We start from the raw sequence: 9,661 nt of genomic DNA, 5'->3' as shown, positions 1-9,661 counted from the left end.
AAAATCAAAACACGCAGGCAGGCAGGTGGGCAAGCCAAGTCAGTTCATCATAGTGTAATTTCTCCTTGGCTGTGCGTTCTGCTTTATTTTCAACACAATTAGGGCTAGATATGTCCAGAAGTCACTCCGTCATCTGGTACCTGGCACAGCATCGCCTGAGATCTATTGTAACGCAGCTCGGTGCGCATCACAGTAGGCCAATGCCACTCACAGGGTGACATGCCTCCGTGTCAGTACCCACTAATATCTGGTGGGTGCAGGCTGGGTACACTGGGCCCCTAACCAAAATAGTCTGCAAGCGATAAAGCATCTGGGGCACAGAGGGAGGGAGGCCCAGACGCAAGTGGAAGATACGGGAGAACGGCAACAGAAGGCTCCTGCCGTCCCTGCATTTACCTCAAGTACCTCAAAATCCATCACCATGACCCATGTCCCCTCTTCTCCCTGGATTATTTCCTCAGCCTCACCTCTCATTGAGGAACTCAGCTGAACTTCCTGACCTTGAGCTTGCTTGAGGGAAAGAGAGAATTTCAATTAGCAAGGAGGAGGACAGGTGATGAGGCAAAGGCAAAGACATGGCTCTTCACGGCCCAGCCCCCAGAACATCCCCTCTCCTGGTGGAGGGCAGCACGTGGGAAGAGGGGAGCTTCACCAAGATGGAATCGTCTGTTCCCGGCAGGTGTGCCAGCCCGAGCGCAGTGAGGGATGCCATCTGGACGCAGGCGCCCTGTCATCACCTCCGTCTTCCCAGGCATCTGTGGCAGGTCAGATGGGATCCCTCTACAGATAATACAGCTCCAGGTGAAAGAGGCTTAGGTGGGTCTCCATGGGAACGCAGATCAGGGGTTGGCCTGCCAGCCTCTGAGGTTCAGGAGGAGCTGTGGTTCCAGCCTCCTGGGGCGCGCGCGCGCACACACACACACACACACACACACACACACACACACACGCTCCACTAACACCAGCCCAAGCTGGATCCTTCCTCTGGTGAGGGTTGTTTTCTCTCAGCACAACTTCTGAGAGACAGAAAGAGGGAAGAGCATGAGGCAGCAGCCAAAGAGAAAGAAGGGGGAGACGTTTACAACATAGTCTTCTCTCCACCCCATCCTCCCGGATGCTCTCTTCTCCCAGCCTGGGAAGCAGAAAGGACCCCTGCCGGAACTTTCACCTCCAGAGAGGGTGACCTGAGAACGCCAGGTAAGAGGGTGGTCTCCCCAGGAGACTGTGGTTTCTACACTTGAAGTCTAGAAGCAGCAACCCAGTCCCGAAACCTCTTAGACGTTAGAGCAGGGGCTGAGCCAAGACGAGTTGGGAGGGGCACCTTCAGGGCTGCGGCAGGTTGGGGACAGCCTACTGAGGGGTCTGAGCTCAGGGCCCAGATGGCCTCAGGGAGGCCTCATCAGTTCTCATCTGTTCTACAAGGGTCAGTGGATTCCGCAGTATCCTCGGGCCGTGGCCTGTCCCGTGGGAAGCCATAGGTTCATCTGCTCTGCAACCAGCAAGCCCCACCATTTTCTCTCCTCCTTTGCTGGGGAGGACCCAGGCAGGGGGAATAGAGGGGAAACCCGGCAGAGATTCCTTCTTCAATTTGAGAACTGCGACTTGAGTACCTATGAAATCCAAGGTGCAGAGTCAGGCTCTTGAGACAGAGCCATGACCAAGACACAGGGGTGACATGTGGGCCTCTGTCTGTGAGTCCTGACGACACACCCAGGAGATTGGCCTGGTTGGGGTGGTGTGGGTGTGCTCCAAGGAGAGACCTCTGAGCTGCCACCATTGCATCAGCATAGAGTTTCTTGGGGATCAGTCCCCCACATCCCCTGTGACCGTGGTTAGTTATATCTGAGCACTTGGCCCCTCCTGGTTGCATCTGTGCCTCAGAACAAGGAAGGCTGACTGCCATTCATTCATTCATTCATTCAGGAACTACTTATGAAGTGCCTTACATGCCAGCGTATATGACAAATAGAGCTCTTGCTCTTGACTGAGCTCATAGCTAGCTGGGGGAGAGAGAAAAACAATCAAAAAGTGAGAAATGTATTTGTTAGAGATGCTGTGATATGATAGGCTCTCATGCCGGCCCCAGCAGACACCCAGTTCTACCTCAGTGGGGGTCAGTGAGGGGCAGGCTGCAGGCGGGAGCCCACCCTGGAGGTAAGTCTTAAAAGCTGAGCAGGTGTTGGTCAAGTAGATGGGAGCCCACAGATCAGTAAGTTAGCCTCAGTCACACCTGGCTTGGTGGAGTCCACATTATTTTTCTATGATGCCAAAAAGAAATAAGGTCAATTTGTAATCTATGAAGTTGGCTGTGGGCCTTGGCAAAGACAGGGCTGGAAGGAAGGTCAGAGAGGGGAGCATTTACTCTCTGCACCTGCTTTGAGGCCTCTGCCCAGATAGAGGGTCTGGCTTCAGCAGGGCCATCCTGCCTGCTCTATGAAGCAGTGGGTGATTTGGGACAGCCCAGTGATGTTGCCGCTCCATGGGCCTGGGGGACATGGGAGGCAGCCCTGGCCCTGGGCCACAGACACTCAGTTCAGCTGTTGGAGCCCTGCTTCAGAGGTGGGGCCTGGGTGTGGCTCCCTTTGTATTGAGACAATAGCTTCCTGGCCACGACTGCACTGGCTGACCAGGGGGCTGGTGGCCTGGTCTCACCAGAAGCAGGTGAAGCTCTCATGCCTGCCGCCCAGGTGTCAAAGCCTTGCTCCCAACCCCACTGATTGCTCCCCCCACTGGGACATCCCTGATCTCCTCTGCCTGCCAACTGCCTGGAACCAGACTCCTCCCCTTGCCCTTGAGCATGGTGATGGCTTTTCTAGCCTATCTAACCAGCCACAGCTGGTCGCAGTGTCTCCTAGGGAGGCATGGAAAAGACATTACCCTCAGGGATATTCAAAAATAGGCTGAGGGAAGAGCTCAGAGGGTGTGGGGTTGGAAGGGATAATGAAGGAGAAGGGAGGGAGGAGAGGGAAGAGCAGAGAATGAGAGAGGGCTTAGCTGAGTGATGCCAAAAGGCAGAGAGAGTAAGGGAGGGCTTTCCTGCTGGTGGGGGTAAACTTAGGCTCCCCTGCCCGAGCTTTCCCTTCATCCAGGGGGCTCGGATCTCCCAATGTCATGACCAGAATTCAGGGTTAGGGGCCAGGAACAAGGTTGGAGTCAAACTTGCGCCAAACCACGGATGGGATCCTTTATTTTTTTAATGGTACAGACCCGTTTGGAAGTCTGTAAAGCCTTTGGACATATTCTTAGCAAAATGTTTCTAAATGCATAAAATTAAGTCCATAGGATTAGGAAAGAAACCAGCTTACCGAAATGAAGCTATTTATATATATATATAAATCAGTTTAAAATATAGGAATATATGTGCCTCTCTATCAACATGTAAAGTAATAAAATCTAGCGGCAGGGCTAATCCCATGATTTCACAGTAGTGATGAACATAAGCCATATTTCAAGAGTAACAGCCTTCAAGCGTTATGCAAATATCTGTGATCCCTGCTGGAGATAAAGTCACAGGAGCTGCCCATCCTGCTGTGGCAGGTGGTGGCCCACATTCATAACTGACAGAAATCCCACATTTCAGTTAAAGTTATTGAAAGTAGAGATGTTTTTTTCCCCCTACCTGAGTCCATAAATCTCAATGTCTTGTTAATTTCTAAAGTACTTCTGTGAGCACCCTTTTTTGAGCTTCGTAGGTACATGCATTACCCCATCTTACAGACAGGGAGACTGAGGCTTGGAGCAGTGAAGGTGACTTAAAGCCTCTGGTGCAGAGAGAAAGGCATAGGAATTGAACTCAGGCTTTCTCTGTGAAAGCCTGTGCTCTGCCCCCAACCCTGGGCTGCCTCATCTGAGCTGGCGATCTCCGAGGGCAGGGTAGGTATGCTCTCCATCGCAGTGCCCTTATGGACAGGGTGCTATACTGTTGGTTGCACCCCTCCCGTGTCCTTGCTGGTCTCCCTGTTTTTCCTTCTCCTATACATGCACTCCCTGACTGAGCCCCCGCAGCGAGCACACTCCCACCTGTGTGTGTGGGGCCTGGTGGGTCGGAGGCAGGCCTGAGCCTCCGTGTCCACACCTCAGACTGCAGACCGCTGCTCCCCGCTGCCATGCCCACACTGATCTGTGGAGAAACCCCACAGCGCATTCAACAAGTGTGAGGGAAAGTGGGCAGAGGTCTGAGGGGTGAGTCAGGCCCACCAGGTAGAATGAATTGGGAAGGCTTCCTACAGAAAGTGAGTTTTGAGCTAGTTTTTTCCCAATTTTTAAATTGTGACTATGCTCGAAGATGCAGGAAAGTTGAATGACTAATGCAGTAAACACATAAAATCTGCCTATGAGACTGACCATTACTACTTTGCCATAGTTGCTTTGTGTGTGTGTGTGTGTGTGTGTGTGTGTGTGCACGTGTGCACACATATAGGTGACATTTTTCTCAATGACTGGAAGGGAGGACATTGCAGACATCAGGAAACTTCAGCCATAGGCACATCAACACGGCCTCCTGAGCTGGGCTGTCTGTCCATACTCCTCTACAACCATAACACCACTTTTCTACCTAGAAAATCAACACCCATTCCCTAACCTCCAGTTCATATTCAAATTTCCCCCAAAGTCCTAACTGCTTTAAACAAGGGTTCAATCAATGTTCGTGCATTGGAGGCAGGTTGTAGGTGCTGTTGACTGAATGGGAAGCAGGCATTCATGATGGGAAGGTTCTGGAGTCATCACGGTGCTGCCGAGGCCTGGCGGTGAGCAGGAATGTGAGGGGACCTGAAGCTTACACTGAGGAGTTTGGCTTTGCCACAGAGGGAGGGGGTTAATCTAGATTTGGGGGGTGGGGAGGCGTCAAATCCACATGGTGCAAAGTGCCCAGAGAAGACCACTTTTGCCATTCTGATGAACCTACTAGGTGTCTTTGGCAGACCACATTTGGCCATCACATTGTTCCCCAGTCACAACAGAGAGTCACAACAAAGACTCACATGGGGGCTCAGCTGTGGGCCAGGTCCTGGGGATGCCGCGGGCTGAGCCAGTGACCTCTAGCAACTGGGTGGCCAGTCTGCCTCTCTGTCCCTGCTGTCCCTCCGCCTATCCCTCTTTCCCTCCTTTGCCCTTTTAAGAACTTAATCAGAGCTGCTGAAGAGCCTTCCGGGACAGCAGCTGGCATCAGAGACAGAAATAGCTCTGGCAGAAACCTGGTCTCTGTCAAAGGCTCCAGCCCCGGTGAGGACTGGGGGAGGAGCGTAGGAAGGAGGGGGGGTATTCACAACCCCACCATCTGGGCCAGAGATGCTGAGAGCCCCCAGAACCCAGGACCTAGGTGAGGTCACCCTGCCCAGCCCCTGTCATCTGCCGTGGAGTGAGCACCTGTCTCTAGAGGCCAGCTGATCCCCTGGAACCAGGGGAGAGGGATCCCACCCCGGGTTGTACATTAGGCTGCATTCTGGCCTTCTTCTGGCCTCACCCACCTGGAGCATGGAGTCTGGGGGTTAGGAAGATGCATCACTTCCCCTCCAGATCAGGCCTTAGATTCTGAGACCCAGAACTCCCTGGCCAGACAGTTTACAGCCTACTTCCAGAACCCAAGCAAGTCCCCTCCAGGGCCCTGTCCCCTCAGGGTGAGCCATATGGCCAGTGTAGACAATCCCAGGTCCACGAAGGGTGGCAAAGAAGTGGTTGTTGGTAGGTGTGTGGATGGGCCTTGGATGTGAAGGCTGGGGTGTCCCCACATCTTTGCCAGGCCCCTCATGCTGTGAGGAGAGGAGACAGGCTGTGAGCCAGAGCCGGCTCAACCCACACCTCCGTGTTCTAGCAAAAAACTCGTGGAGGTCCAAGAATTCTCAGTTTGAATCTGAGCCTCAAGTTGTTATGAAAGTATAGTTGACAAGGAAGCAAAACATATCTTATTTAATAGTTCGTTAACCCAATTTGTAACATACAGATATTTAGATGCATGGAACGTGAGGTTCTGTCTGCGATACTGCCCGAGTCTGCAAGCAAATGAGTGGTGCCCTGCCCAGGCCTGCAGTGGCCATGCTGCTGATATCTGGAAACCAGTTTGGTGTGGAGACGAAAGTCTTCAGTGCCTCCCATCTCCCCTTTCTGTCTTCCCCGGCGATAAGACCTTCCAGGGCTGGCCCCTTCATTCTCTTGCTGCCTCCTTCCAGCTAAGCTGCAAATCCAGACTAAGAAGAAAAAACGCTCTTTAAAGGGGCAATGCTTGACCCTAGGATGAGTCCCTCAAAATGGATCTTAGGAAGGGTGAGAAGTTTTGGAGAGGAAGGAACTCCCTAGGAAGAGTTCTAGAGAGAGAACAGAGAGAGAGAGAGAGAGAGAGAGGGAGGGAGAGAGAGAGGGAACAAAGACTAAAGCACCACAAGGCAACCCCATCCAGCACTCTGGGAGTAAGTACCAAGTAAGTACCACTGCATTTACTTATGGACACTCACTATAGGCCAGATCCCTGCTGGGTGCTGGGTCCTGGGTAGGATGATACCCAGGACCCGGTTTCTCACTCAGTCCGGACAGGGAGATGGACACACAGGCAGTCACAGTGTGCGGTGGCATGTCTGGAGTAACCACAGAGCAGCCTGGGAACAGAGAGGTGAGGCCCCGGAGCCTGGTTGGGGAGAGCTTGGGAGTCTCCTAAAGGAAGCAGAGTATGAGCTAAGAGCTGAAGTAGGAATTGAGGAGACTGGAAGTGTTCTATGGGTAAAGAAAATGGAGTATATATGTACCAACAGAATATTAGTCACTCGTAAGAAAGAGGGAGGCCTTACCGTTTGCAATAACATGGATAGACCTTGAGGGATTCGTGCTAAGTGAAGTAAGTCAGACAAAGGCAATGTCGTGTGATCTCACTTATATGTGGAATCTAAAACAAAAAATAGAAACAAAAAATTGAGCTCATGGATACAGAGAAGAGATTAGTGGTTTCCAGAGACACCAGGTGGGTAGAGGGTGAAATGTCTAAAGGAGGGCCAAAAAGTACAAACTTCCAGTTATAAATTAAGTTGTGGGGATGACTGTAGTTAATAGTACTGTATTGTATGTTTGAGAGTTGGTAAGAGAGTAGATCTTCAAAGTTCTCATCACAGAAGAAGCAATTGTAACTATGTATGGGGACAGATGTTAACAAGACAGATTGTGGTGATCATTTCACAATATACATGAATATCAAATCATTATGTTGTACATCAGCAACTACTCTAATGTTATATGTCTGTTAGACCTCAATAAAAGAAAAGAAAAAGGAAACATGTTCTAGGGATGTGCATAGGCCTAAAAGCAAGAGAAATAGGGCATATTCTGGGAATGTAGTGTGTGTGTGTGTGTGTGTGTGTGTGTGTGTGTGTGTGTGTGTGTGTGTGTGTTGGGCTGGGGGAAAGGGGAAGTTTGGTGAGACATGAAACTGAGGATAGTAAAGAGAGCCATGTGATTGATAAAGGGCCTTGAAGCCGTATTAAGAGGTCTAGGTTTAATCCTGAGGACATTGGAAACAACTGAAAGCCTTTAACCACCCCCAGGCTTAAAAAGAGGGAGATTTAAAACCCTTCACAGGCTCCAGAAGTTTTTACTATTGGAGCCCCCATCCCACATCAATCAAGCCTCAGCATAAAATAAATCCACATTACAATTATTTTTTAAATAAAAATTTTAAAGGTGTTTTCTAACTCCAATTTGGAATTATTATTCATTTGTTAACTTCATTTTTCAAATTTTTATTGATATTCAGAATCCAGTGAAATTTGGGGGGGGACATGGGGGGTTGGCAGGCTCCCAGCTCACAGACCCCATGCTCCATGTTATGGTACCTAATGAAAACGAAACACTGACACAATCAGATTTATGATTTAGAAAGATCACACACTCTAAATCATAAAAGAAAGTGGGGGACTATTCTTCAATGGCTGTGGGATTTCAAGTTTACCAGATGAAAAGGTGTCAGAGATCTGTTGTATAACAATGTGCTTCCAGTTAACACTTTGTATACTTAAAAATGTGTCAGGTGGTAAATTTTATGCTATTTGTTTTTAAATTATTTTTTAGTGTTTACTTATTTTTGAGAGAAACAGAGACAGAGCACAAGCAGGGGAGGGACAGAGAGAGACGGAGACACAGAATCCAAAGCAGGCTCCAGGCTCTAAGCTGTCAGCACAGAGCCCAATGTGAGGCTTGAACTCCCAAGCTGTGAGATCATGACCTGAGCCAAAGTCAGACGTTTAACCAACTGAGCCACTCAGGCGTCCCTAGGTTATTTGCTTTTTTAAAAACCACAATAAAAGGAAAATGGAGTGGCAATTGGTTCAGAAGGACCAGACTTGGGTTGCCAGCAAGGAGGCAGCAGCAGATGGGCAAGGCCTGAACTATATATCTGGCAGATGGGCAAGACCTGAACTAAACAAGGGAGAGAGAGTGAACAGACTTAGGAGAATTATAATATTTAAATTTGGGAGAGACTCAGCAGGAATTGGATACAGGATTTGACAGGTGAGGCAAAGGGGTGGGACAAGGATGGTGCATTGGTGCATCAGTCTGGGCAACTACGTGATGCCCAATGGCAAGCGGGGTCCCTGGAGAAGCAGCAGTCAGTGGGGAGGGATGTGGGTTATGGTGTGAGTGTAACCTGCTGGGGGAGGTGTCAAGAAGTTATCTGGTCACCCTGGCCTGGGGCTCAAGGGACAACTGGTGTATGGATTTTGATTTGTGAACTATCAACACTGAGGTAGTCACTGGAGACATGTGAACAGATGAGGCCAATTAAAATGAGAAGGAGAGCCTCGGACAGAGCCCCAGGAAACAGCAATAACCCATGGAAGGCCAGGGGAGGGTCTGAGAGGGAGTCTTAGGAGGCAGACGGAGGCAGGACGTAGAACAAGGATTGTGTTCTAATGCAAGTGAAGGAAAAATTATTTCCACAGAGAGGAGTGGTCAGTGGCTGGGCTGGGAAGTCTCAGGTGAGCTGGGACATGTGCTAACCAGTCGGCAGGGGTGTGGCAGGGAGTCCAGGGGTTTGCAGGCAGGAGGGTGTATGTGGCAGGTTAGGTTACACTAAGAGATCATTCAGGGGCATCACATCCCTCTACCTTGAGCCTCACCAGTCTCTTTCTCCTTCAATCATCTTCCAGGGTTGGGTGCCCAGCATTCAGATGCAGGTGCAGGTGCAGTATGACCTGGTGACAGCAGTGGGGAATGTTGGGGTACAAGGGTTGAGGGAGGTCAGCCAAAGAAGTCTTCCTGGGGAAGGAGGACCAGGGCCAAATTTGAAAGCATCATTGGGTGAGGCTCAGCTGGGCAGAGAGGGAACCATTCTAGCAGGGGGTCGCCACATGACCTCTGACCCCACAGTTCAGCCAATGTCTCATCCTCAGGAGGGATCTCTGAGTGCCAGGAGAGTGTGGTCCCACGGGGGCCAGAGGAGACTGTCCTTCCTGTGGCCACTGACAAATGTGCCCTTACTCGGGGGAGATCAGATCTGTAGGGACTTGCTCTTTCACCATGATGTATGCATGCATTCTTTAATCATTCATTCCTGTGTGCATGCATTCATTCACTCATTCGTTTGCAGTTCTACCCAGCACCAGGGATGGAAGGATGAATAAGGCACAGTCCTTGCCCACATATGACACAGGGAGGGGCGGGGGGGGGGGGGGGGTAGGGG

At 50.5% G+C, this 9,661-nt stretch overlaps 1 long non-coding RNA gene across 1 annotated transcript in view; it reads right to left on the bottom strand.

Annotated features, from left to right (window-relative positions):
• Positions 1-5,922: 5,922 nt before the first annotated feature.
• Positions 5,923-9,661, bottom strand: part of LOC144230780 (uncharacterized) — a 38,751-nt gene continuing 35,012 nt past the window's right edge. The window contains exons 3-4 of the long non-coding RNA XR_013334866.1: positions 6,780-6,874; positions 5,923-6,185 (exon numbers count right to left, since the gene is read on the bottom strand). This is a non-coding gene — a long non-coding RNA (uncharacterized LOC144230780). The remainder of the gene's footprint in view (positions 6,186-6,779; positions 6,875-9,661) is intronic.

This window comes from Crocuta crocuta, unplaced genomic scaffold (genome assembly GCF_008692635.1).
Source record: "Crocuta crocuta isolate KB4526 unplaced genomic scaffold, BGI_CrCroc_1.0 scaffold3, whole genome shotgun sequence".
NCBI lineage: Eukaryota > Metazoa > Chordata > Mammalia > Carnivora > Hyaenidae > Crocuta > Crocuta crocuta.
The sequence above is the reverse complement of the archived record's forward strand: the minus strand, read 5'-3'. Positions and strand labels throughout refer to the sequence as shown.